Source organism: Lolium rigidum, chromosome 1 (genome assembly GCF_022539505.1).
Source record: "Lolium rigidum isolate FL_2022 chromosome 1, APGP_CSIRO_Lrig_0.1, whole genome shotgun sequence".
Taxonomy (NCBI): domain Eukaryota; kingdom Viridiplantae; phylum Streptophyta; class Magnoliopsida; order Poales; family Poaceae; genus Lolium; species Lolium rigidum.
Genome location: NC_061508.1, coordinates 50549989 through 50560679, shown reverse-complemented (window position 1 = coordinate 50560679; position 10691 = coordinate 50549989). Strand labels below are relative to the sequence as shown.

At 39.5% G+C, this 10691-nt stretch overlaps 1 pseudogene; it reads left to right on the top strand.

Moving 5' to 3' along the window:
• The first annotated feature begins 4591 nt into the window (after positions 1-4591).
• Positions 4592-10365, top strand: LOC124707690 (annotated as a pseudogene).
• Positions 10366-10691: the final 326 nt, after the last annotated feature.

Sequence of the window (10691 nt, the reverse complement as noted above, 5' to 3'; positions counted from 1 at the left end):
TTGCTTTCCATGCTAAATAGCAGGTCCGTGGTGTCAACCTTGACTTTTTCAACACCTAAATTCATCACATATGGTTTTCTTACAATTTTACATGGAAGCCTTAAAGATCAATCATTTTTTTAAAGTACAATACTTGTTTTGTTACCCCTGCAACTCTGATGTGCTTTAAGGATAAATAAATTTCTTATGCCGGTGATTCCGCTTTTATACACCTAATTAAATCAAAGTAGACTTATGGACATGCATCACGTTATTTTTTGAATCCGACACTTGCTTGGGTACCAAAATCCTCCATGTGCTACCAGTAAATAAAATGCACACCTAATATCAATTGAGAGGAGGCATTGACAGTGTGACCGGGTAATCCTGGAGCAGACTATTCAAGGGAATAGTTCAGGTAGTGCTCGCTACACGCTAGAACAGGAAAATGATCATACTCCAGCTCCGCAATCACATGTCAGAAATCTGAGGTAGGTTTCAGGCAAGCTCGTCGATGAATTCACTCAACTCCGAACCATAGAAAATCTGGACGAAAAGAACAAGAGTCAAATTAGAGCCAACCAAGAACCCAAGTCGGTAGAGGAAAGGGAAAAATTTACCTAACCACGAGAGCCAAATCGGGGCATGGATTCGGCGTTGGGAGTGGCACCGGCGTCCTTCTCATCTGCTTCAGCAGCGCCGGCATCGTCGTCGACCCGGATATGGTGCGAGAGGGCTTTAATGGTGGACATGGGGCACGCAAGCGATAAGGTCGTTCATCCCTCGTCGTACTTGACCAAGAAGCTATGTGGCTTCTCCATTAGCCCGGAGGAAAAGTACATCTGCTATTCCCAATGGACACCATACTCCATTTAACACATCGGTTGCCATATCACCTGGTGCGTTCATTGGCTTGGTCCGCCCGACATGATGCACTAATCACGATCATGATGGAAATGCATCTAACCCTCCATCTAAGAAACTGTGAAGAATGCCACCGTGCAATCTGTTATCACCCAACTATAGAAGGTGATGCTTACTAACCAGATATAACAACATCATTTATATATCACTACTGATATTGATATTGTAATAAACAATTGTGATCCGGTTCAACTCCTTTTGATGGACCAAACTCATTTCTATCAAAACAGAGTGCCTCTTCTAACAAGGAAAATTCCGATAATAATGATAACTATAGTATTTGGTCTAAGCAGGGGTATAGATTACAAACGAGAGTTCAAGCCTTAAGCAGCTTGGGTAATGATGAACAATTGCTGCTCATATGTCACTTGTACAGTTGTATTGTGCACACAGTAATTTACGTTTTTGTCCTACAGAATATAAATAATCACAGAAGAGGGATAGGGATAATGCCCCATATGAGCAAAACAAAGATGTGATATTGCAAAGGCTATGCGAGACACATCGTCAAAAGAAGGCTACTGCTGTCCTTAAGAGTGGAGAACATACTCAACCAGATACACCAATGTGAAATATTTTTCCAATAGGACTAAACACTGTGATAATGGCAACAGACGAATTCGCGGTCATCCGACTAACTCTCACACCAACTCTAGAAGGTTTTGTTTCCTAAGTAAAATCATATCTAGCCTGATGAATTATATTACCAAGAATGTAACTAACGCTTGCTTAAAACTAATGCAGCCATGAACTCTATTGTTGTACAGACCTGTGCTTCTCCGTTTGATCAACCAACTGAAACTACGAAAGCTGATTGTGATTGCCTACACATAAATGATACGTACCAGATGCACTTCGTTCAAAACTGAGATTCATCGCTGCTACTTGCTCATTTTGCAAGCAATTTCTATCGGGAAATGACCACGATGAAGATGTCTATGGAATACTGGATCCCAATAGCAAGACAACAGATATAGCAAATCAGGATATAGCAAATCTCATCCTCGAAAAAAAGGATATAAAAAATCTCACTATCTCTTGCCAATTTCTTGCCTGGAATCTGTTGCTAGACACTTGTTATTTTCAGTACGCAAACATCCAATTGCACTCTCAGTCAAGGTAGTCAGAGTCAGGATTCGGAGTCGGATCGATTTTCGACATGCAGAATCAAGTCGTAGTATCGAATCGTAGAATCTGGGATCCTACCATACTTACTTAGAGAAGATCTTTTTATGACACAGAAAGTTTACGTAATAATATAATGGAGATAAGAATAATAATACATAAAGTTTCTAGCAATAATATTCTAGCAACATAACATTTGAGATTTGGTAGGTAAATAAAGGGTAGTAAAGCAAGTGAAAAGGGCTTGGGATGTTTAAGTAGTATCATTTTATGGTTTTGCGGATGGGAAAAATAATGAGTTAGTAGAATAGGAAAAATCCATAAAAGGGATCGAGATTATACATTATTCTAAAGGATTCTATGATTTGGATCGGGACTCAACATGGATTCTACGCGATTGGGATTCATATTGGGATTTCGATCGATACGGTGATGGAAGGTCGTCAAATCGTAGGATTCCGGTAGTAGGATCGGGATTCTGACTACCTTGCTCTCAGTTGGCATCACATAATGAAAATCTCTCAGCAAAATATTTACTTTACTCTGTAAGCAAAATATTTACTTTAGGGTGTTAATATTGCAACTTCTAACATCGCATATATCTGCTAGAAAAAACAATACACATAATCACAACCTTAAAAATCATCTAGAGAAACATGAGTACAGAAGAACAAGAATGTCCGCTTGCATATTCAACCTGCAGAAAATTTAGAATAGTGCAAGAACAAAACGGGGAAATAAGCTGCCATATAGCTATATTCTCATGACATTATCAGAACTACACCATGAGGGTGAACAATGAAAAGTTCAGTATGCTCAAATATATGTAAGCGATGGAAAATCTGGAACTACAGTATATGAATCTATGTAATCGATCGAACGAGCCAACATATACCTAAACTTTTGTTATGTTTATGCATGTACCAATTCCCCATCTACACAGCCATCCTATGGTGCTCAAAATAAAGAAAGGTTGTGTAAGTTGTGGCTTGCAACGAGGAAATTGTTAGAAAGCTTTCCTTATGAAAGTGATCTATTCCCAGTGTAATATTTAGCATTACAGTGACGGAACCCTTATAGATTACAAATACGCCAGCTACAAAGGCGCTTCTATTTCTAACCAGGACCCATCTCTCTAATATGATAATTTACCATGTCTTGCATTGCCGCATAAAAGCATGTAAAAATGCATCAGGACCATCTCAAGAAATACATATATTCTAGTATACAAAAACTGAACTATGTAGAACCAACTAAATCCATACAAATCTAAGAGCTTGAGGACATGCCAACAGTGCAGAGGCGACGGATGCCCCAAGACGTCAGCCGGTACAACACTTCGAGAAATACATCAAAGCATATGCCTACACCTGCACATTCACCATCTTCAAGTAGCAACTGGAATTCCACAAAAGATACAACCCTGTACTAAAATTATTAACTTATCTCAACCATTTACTCAGTGCTAGAGCAAATCAACAAGTAACTAATACATGTACCAAAAACGGATGTGGGGATCACCGACACATACATTGCGAAACAATGAGCAGATTTATCTCAGTTAACTTCACAGAATAGATCATTCTCTTTCCACTATTTCTCATACATTTAAAGTTTCTTTTATCTGTTTCATGGGTATATTCAAAACAAAACGTCAACACTATATGTACAAAGAAACAACCCGTATGAACCACTTGGCTTGCACAACTTAGAGCAAAACACCCAACGTGAATTCTTAAGATGATACTCACCCTGCGGTCCTGCACACCTCCATAGAGCTTGACCTTGCTGCCACAATAAGTCAATAATATGAATGTCGTTCCGAAGTCTGCATCGTTATTGCTACTGATTACTCAAAACTACCATTTGTATCTCAAAGAAGAAGGACATGGATAAAGAGCAAAGAACAAATTCAGTACTATATCAGCTAGGGTACTTGCAGTGTTTTAGATGACCAGTACATGAAAGTGTTTCTCTAGTTGGAAGCAGACAAACAATGCATATTGAGAGTAGGCACGGAACATCTAAATTCAGAAACAAACTAATAGAACACACTGACATTACATCATGTTAGAAACTTACTTAAACTTTAATTGTTTGCAGCCTTCAGATGGCCACGCTGAGACATTCCCATTCACAATAATGGAGAAAAAAGACTTGTTGAATGTAATAATACTAATAATAGCAGTTGAGATAGATGAGAAATTCTTCATTGTAGCAGAATAATGAGAATCAAGTGTCCTGGTCCATGATCCAAGAAGCTAAACCACTTGTAAGATTAATTATGCATTTCTCATATTTTCATCCAGAAAAATGACCAGACAAACCAACCATTCACAATATCCGCAAAGATATTCTGAGCCATACAATGAGGTCTGTAATATCTGCAACTCCTATTATTCCACTGGCCATGTCAGCAACACCCTAGCCTGACGCATACTCATGACGTCTCCAATAGAACTAACATTAAGAAAACAATCAAGCACATTGTATAAGATCGATGTGTACCAATCACCATGAAGAACATAAGTACGAACCAATCACCTGGAACTGAACAGCCGCAATGAGCATCAGCAGGAGAGGCTGTATGAAGGCCCCTGCTCTTCTTGAAGCTCTTGCTCCTCACCGAAACAGGTACTTTCATCTCTGGAGGTGCAAAATCCAGCCAGGGAGAGGACACGGCACCTGCCAAGGACGTAGCACGCCGCACAGTCAATCCCGAGGGCTTGTAAAACCAGGTCCATACCTGCCACGCCGTCCTCGACCGCCGCCGCGGTGGCCTACTTGACCAGGATGATCCCCACCGCCGCCGCACGTCAAGCCAGGTCTCCCTCGACGCCGGAGATGGATTCCCGCATCCACCCCTCTCCTCCTAGATTTTTCTCTTTATTCTCAATCTTTGAATCAAGGAGCCATCGTCAACCGCCGCTGCGACGACCTGCACGACCAGGATGATCTCCACCGCCGCCACAGGTCGGGCGAGGTCTCCACCGATGTCGGACATCAAGGAGGCACGAAGATGAGGAAGATCAAGCGAGGAGATCGTATCCAGGCATCCGTACCTAGATCTCGGGCAGTATGCCCAAATCCTGGCCGCCATGCCTCCATTCATGTGTCGGTGCTGCTTCTCTTGCTCTCGATCCGGAAGGGCGGCAGGCCTCTATGCCTTGAGACGTGAGGTGGAGGGGACGGACGGTGTGAGGAGGCGCTCGAGGAGGAGACGTGAGAGGTGCTCGAGGAACTGTTCAACGTATCCACCCATCTCCCTACTGATGCGCATTGTGGCCCAGGTAGACGATTGGGCGGAAGAGGCCCAGGTGCGGAAGGGAGTACGACGAGAGACGACGAAACCGTTTGACGTATTGAGTCTGGCAGAATAAGGAACATCTTCCGGAGGTGGCGTTTTGGCTCATAGGAGCAAATGCTCCCATTATACAAAATAATTAAAAAACAATTTTAAAAATGTTAAAAAATTCTGACATAATTTTTTTGGTGTACATCGTGACATTCTTTGTTAGTGCACAAGTTTTCATGGAGAAACAATATTTTATGTGGCGTGTACAAAAAAGACAAAAAAACCCACAAAAAAATGTCCTGTACGTAGTCGTGTTATAGCATCAAAATTTGTCTTTTTTACAGGAGCCACAAATTTTTGTAGTTTCTTTTGAAAACTTGTGCACGAACATAAAATGTGTAGATGTATATGAAAAATTTTACTTTAGAATTTTTTGGCACTTCGAAATGTAGATTCACATAGTGGGAGCAAATGCTCCTATGAGCCAAAGTGAATATCCCACATCTTCCTCCTTTTTAAGTAGTGTAGATAAAGAAACAAATGTCCATATTTTCTGTATTGTTTATAAATAATAATAGAAAATGTGATATTGATGAATTTAAATGTGTGGATTGAATTAAAAGTGCTCTCAGCCGTAGTTGATATTGTATGGACATTTCAATTTGTTGCTCATGTTATATGGATATTGTCGTATTTCTAATAGGAACCAATTACAACCCGCAGCAATCTAGCTACCATGTTCTTAATTGAACATTTTCCCCGCTCACATGTCGGCTAGTTACAGTAATTAAGAAAACATCACAAGATTGTCGTGTCAGGCAAGACACACCACTAGGATTGTATCGCCGCCATCTGATCGGGACCCCATCCTGATTTCTGTAGGATAAAATAAGCCCATAATGTGAGTCCGGACCTGAATTAGTTGCGTGAAAAAAACAAATCCTGTTTGGTTGTGCACGTTACTCTATCTACCTCATTCTATAATACTAGTGGTGTTGGAACATGACATGGTAGTCACTTTATCTATACTAGTATTACATATATTTTTGTGTCATATACAGCATTTTTTTATCTCATTATATGAACTGATGTCGAAATGTTATAGCAGAGTCATAAAAAATAGTAATATCTAACCATTCACGATATTTAGCACATGCATATGTTTCATTTGTATGCTACTAATCATGTTGGCACACTTTGAGAGAGGTGGAGTATGTGTTCTTCAGATTTAACTGCATAATAAAACTACCTCTTAGCTGTGAACAAGTGAATAAAGCTACTACACAAGAGGTGCCCTCCAATGAAAGTATAACTTGGTAGAGACAATAAAATTAAGTACTCCAAGTGAAAATAAAAGGTATCAAATAAAACTTTCCCCATTGCTATTTAAGTATCAATCATATTAAGTAGAAACTTCTATTGATTTATAAACAATCGACGTGGTTTAAGGCTTAAAATGCATGGCAGGGAACTCTTCCTATGCCATGCCAATCAAACTACATAAGACTTATTGATCTCACAAATATAAGCAATTAGAAATTTAGAACTTACATTTCTGTTTTCCCATTGTTATTGCGCAAAAGTATATTCTAGATTTAGATAGGCAAATAAAAGTTATCCAATGAAACAATGCCTTCATTTGACCAGTCAAATGGACTAAAGGCCTAAATGATCTAACAATAATTGAAAATTAAATCTAAGCTTGGCATTTCTCAATGAAAAAGGGTTGTGTTATGAAAAAAATAATGAATGTGAGCAATAAATAGCAGGAAGAGGATAGCTGTCCACTTTCAACCTGTGGTGTGTGTGTAAGTTCGGTGGCTTGGGAGTCCAATTCCCCTCTATAAATACCACACCCGGTTAGTCCCAATCACCATACATTCCTACTGTTCCGGCATCGCCCCTCCTCTCCTCACTTACTTCCTCCTCGCTAGCTCGAGTCCTTGCTTCAGGAATCCATGGCGGCCGCGATGAAGCTCGACACCCTTGGTTAGCCAAGATGTTCGGCACGGTGAGGGATCTACTATTTTATTGCCATCTATGCAGAGTTTTAGTTTCTCCTTAGGTGATGGGAAACTTGATTGTGTTGGAGAATTTGATGTTTTGGCTTTGCGTTTATTTTTCCAGGTTAGGGTTTGTTGGACGAGCAGTTCCAGCAGCAGCTTCTGCTCCCGGACAGGAGCGAACAGAACTTCGTTGCCGAGATCGTCACCCTCTTCTCCCAGGAAGGCGAGCGGATCATTAGCGAGCTCGCCAAGTAGTTGTAGGTGTGCTTTCCCTGTTGGCTCGCTTGACATGTTTTGTGTAATCAGCTGTTTAGTTCTTTGCTTGGGGATCGGTTGTTGTGTGTGCAGGGACAAGCCATGCGTGAACTTCAACGAGGTGGCTGCTTATGTGCATAAGCTTGAGGGCAGCGGTGCATGGTGAGGCTCTTTTATTTGTATTTTATGGCCTGTACTAGCATATGTGTTTCTGCAATAGCATAGGAGTGATGGTTGTTGTCAGTGGCGCAAATCGGGTATTATATCCCCATATATATATTCTTTTCTTGACCATGCATGCATCCTCATAGATTCGAAGGAGGTATAGTCTTTGTAAGGTGTAAGGTCATCTTGGGGGAGACTTATCATCGTTTTGATCATCATAGTGTTTTATGAAGTAGATCCGGCAAACTCTATCCATTTCACATCTGATCCATATGGGGAGGGATGAGGTCGGTTTGTCGCTTGTAGTGATTAATCATGTACATCTCTGTTCCATACACATCAGTGGCATCTTCCAGGTAATTTGGGGAGAAGTTGAGATCCATTTTGACTTTGTACTGTTGATCCGACAAATTATTTGTCCTTTTACTATTTTATGATTTAAATATGACCAGTCATTTTGTCATTGTACTGTTTTATGATTTAGATCTGACAAACGTTTGGCTATTGTAGGTTCGGCAAACCGTCTTGCCGTTTTAGGATTTTATCGTTTAGATCTGGCAAACCATTTTGTCATTTTACCATTTCATGATTTAGATACGACAAATCATTTTTGTTGTACTATTTTAATTACTTATCCGACAATCCATTTGGTTGTTCTAGATATGAAGAAACCGTTTGGCTGTTATATTATTCTATGGTTGAGATCCTACAAACCATTCAGCCATTGTGCTGGTTTATGATTTATATCTGACATATATGAGCTGCTTCACACATATTGGATAACTCAAGGATTAGCACTCTAGATTCTCCCATCTCAAGTGTTTCTTCCAATTATTTTTTGGAGTGGTTCACATTGGATCTTCCATTGTAGTATAGTTTTAAATTAGATAGGGTAATTTTGCATGTTTCACCTTTGTTTCGCACAAAAATAAGAAATAGTTTTTGGGTTTTAGGGGTTCATTGTGCTGGTATAGGTTCCCAAACCATGGTTTTTGTATTTTCAAGGTGAAGATTTGCTCGAGTTAAATGATAAATATTTATGGTAATAAAAATACTAGGGAGGCTAATTTATTATGCTTAGAAAATAATAATATTGTGCACAAAGCATCATATATTTTCTAATCAATGTAGATTTCCTTATGTTTGTGCTATTTGTGTGACTTTTTCATTCATTAAAGAAAATTTGGTGGTACAAACCTGATTGTATAGTATTCATGGTGCAGTGTTCGTGCTCAGAGAGTAAAGAATACCTGCATTCACTTCCATGAGTTTTGTCAGGTGAAGAGCGGGGATGGGTTAGTATCTTGTATCACTATGCCATAGTATTGTATTTTCTATCCTCATCTAATTGATTTTTTTATAATGAATGGTGCCTAGTTTTATCTACTCATCTAGTGTAATGGCCTTAATATTAATTTTCCAGAGTATTTATTGATTCAATTGTATCTTCATTGCTTTTATAAACTATTCCGCTGCACATGTTTGGAAACACCTGGGTCTTCTTTACTGAATTATAATAGCATTTAAGTCTTTAAAAGAGAAACTAAATTTTGCCATCTTCTCTGAATATTGCGCAGCTATCCAGTAAATAAACCTATAACTGGTTTATGTTGTAATCTTCCAATTTGATGTTACTACCAGAACAGAGTTGTTTTTAGTTATAGTTAACCCCCAGCTCTGTTAGATTGTACTCCCTCCGTTCTTTTTTAATTGACTCAGATTTAGTACAACTTTATACTAAATTTGAGTCAATTAAAAAGGAACGGAGGGAGTATGTTTTGTTAGGAAGTATGTCTAGGAGGACATTCATAAGGCTTCCCTTCCCAAACTTTTAAGATAATCCTGCCCTGGAAAATTTTATTATTATGGAGTAAATTTCTGGTAGCCATTTGCATTTTTCAGTAATTATGAATATGCTCCTTTCGTGAGCTGCTAATGGAAAGGAGCTTCACAACTTACTGAACTATTTTCCTTGCCAGGTGCCTGAAGACACTAGATACTATGAGGGTTGTTTTCTATGATCTGTGTGGGAAGTTTAAGGCTATGCTTCAGGTATTTACCTTTTTTTCTAAATCTCGTGTCGAACTCTCAGTAGTATTGCACTAGAATGGAGTAGCCATCTTCAAAGGAAAAAATATTCAAAAGTGTTTCCTATATGAAAAATTATTAAACTAGACAAAAGACAAGATGTAATCAAATGGATTCAGTTAGTTTGATGCATAACAACAAACGAAAATAATGTTCATGAAATGAATACAGTTAGTTTGCCTAACTAGCATAAAATTAATACTAGTAACATTTGGGGAAGATAAACAAGATTGGACACGTCATCTTCATTTATTGTTACGTAAGTCTCTGTGCCATTTGCAGTGCTGAATTGTGACTTAGTGTCTAGAGCAGTATTTAGGACTACTGAAAATCTGAGTTGAAAGCCTTTGTTGACTGAACTGTTTTGGGTATATGTGGTACCTGGATCCTAGCTTCATGCTGCACGAAAAGGTCACTAGAATTTTTGGCCTCTCAATTTCTCACAGCGTTGATAGACTTCAAGCAACTGACTTGATATTTTGTTTTCCAATGCAGTTGGAGCAGCAACAAGCTGAAGCAACAACGTGAGAGTCGCATATTCTGATGGCACTGCTGCCTTTGATGTCGTAGAACATGCTCAACGTAGCTTTTATCTTGGAGTCGTTTGCTTCCGTGAGGTCGTCTGTTGCTGCCTAGCGTCAAGCTGGTCATTTCGCGTCGCCGATCGGCAGTGTCATTTTTAGTTCTCAGTGGTCAAATAAAAATCATTCGCCGTCATTTTGCGGATCGTCAGTGGTTAATCTGGCTGCTCAGTCCTTGAATAGCCAGTTCCTAGGTTGTAGGAGTGCAGAAGCGGTGTAATCTAGACACGGCCATGCCTCGTCGGTCAGTGTATCGGCTGTGGCTGTATGGTG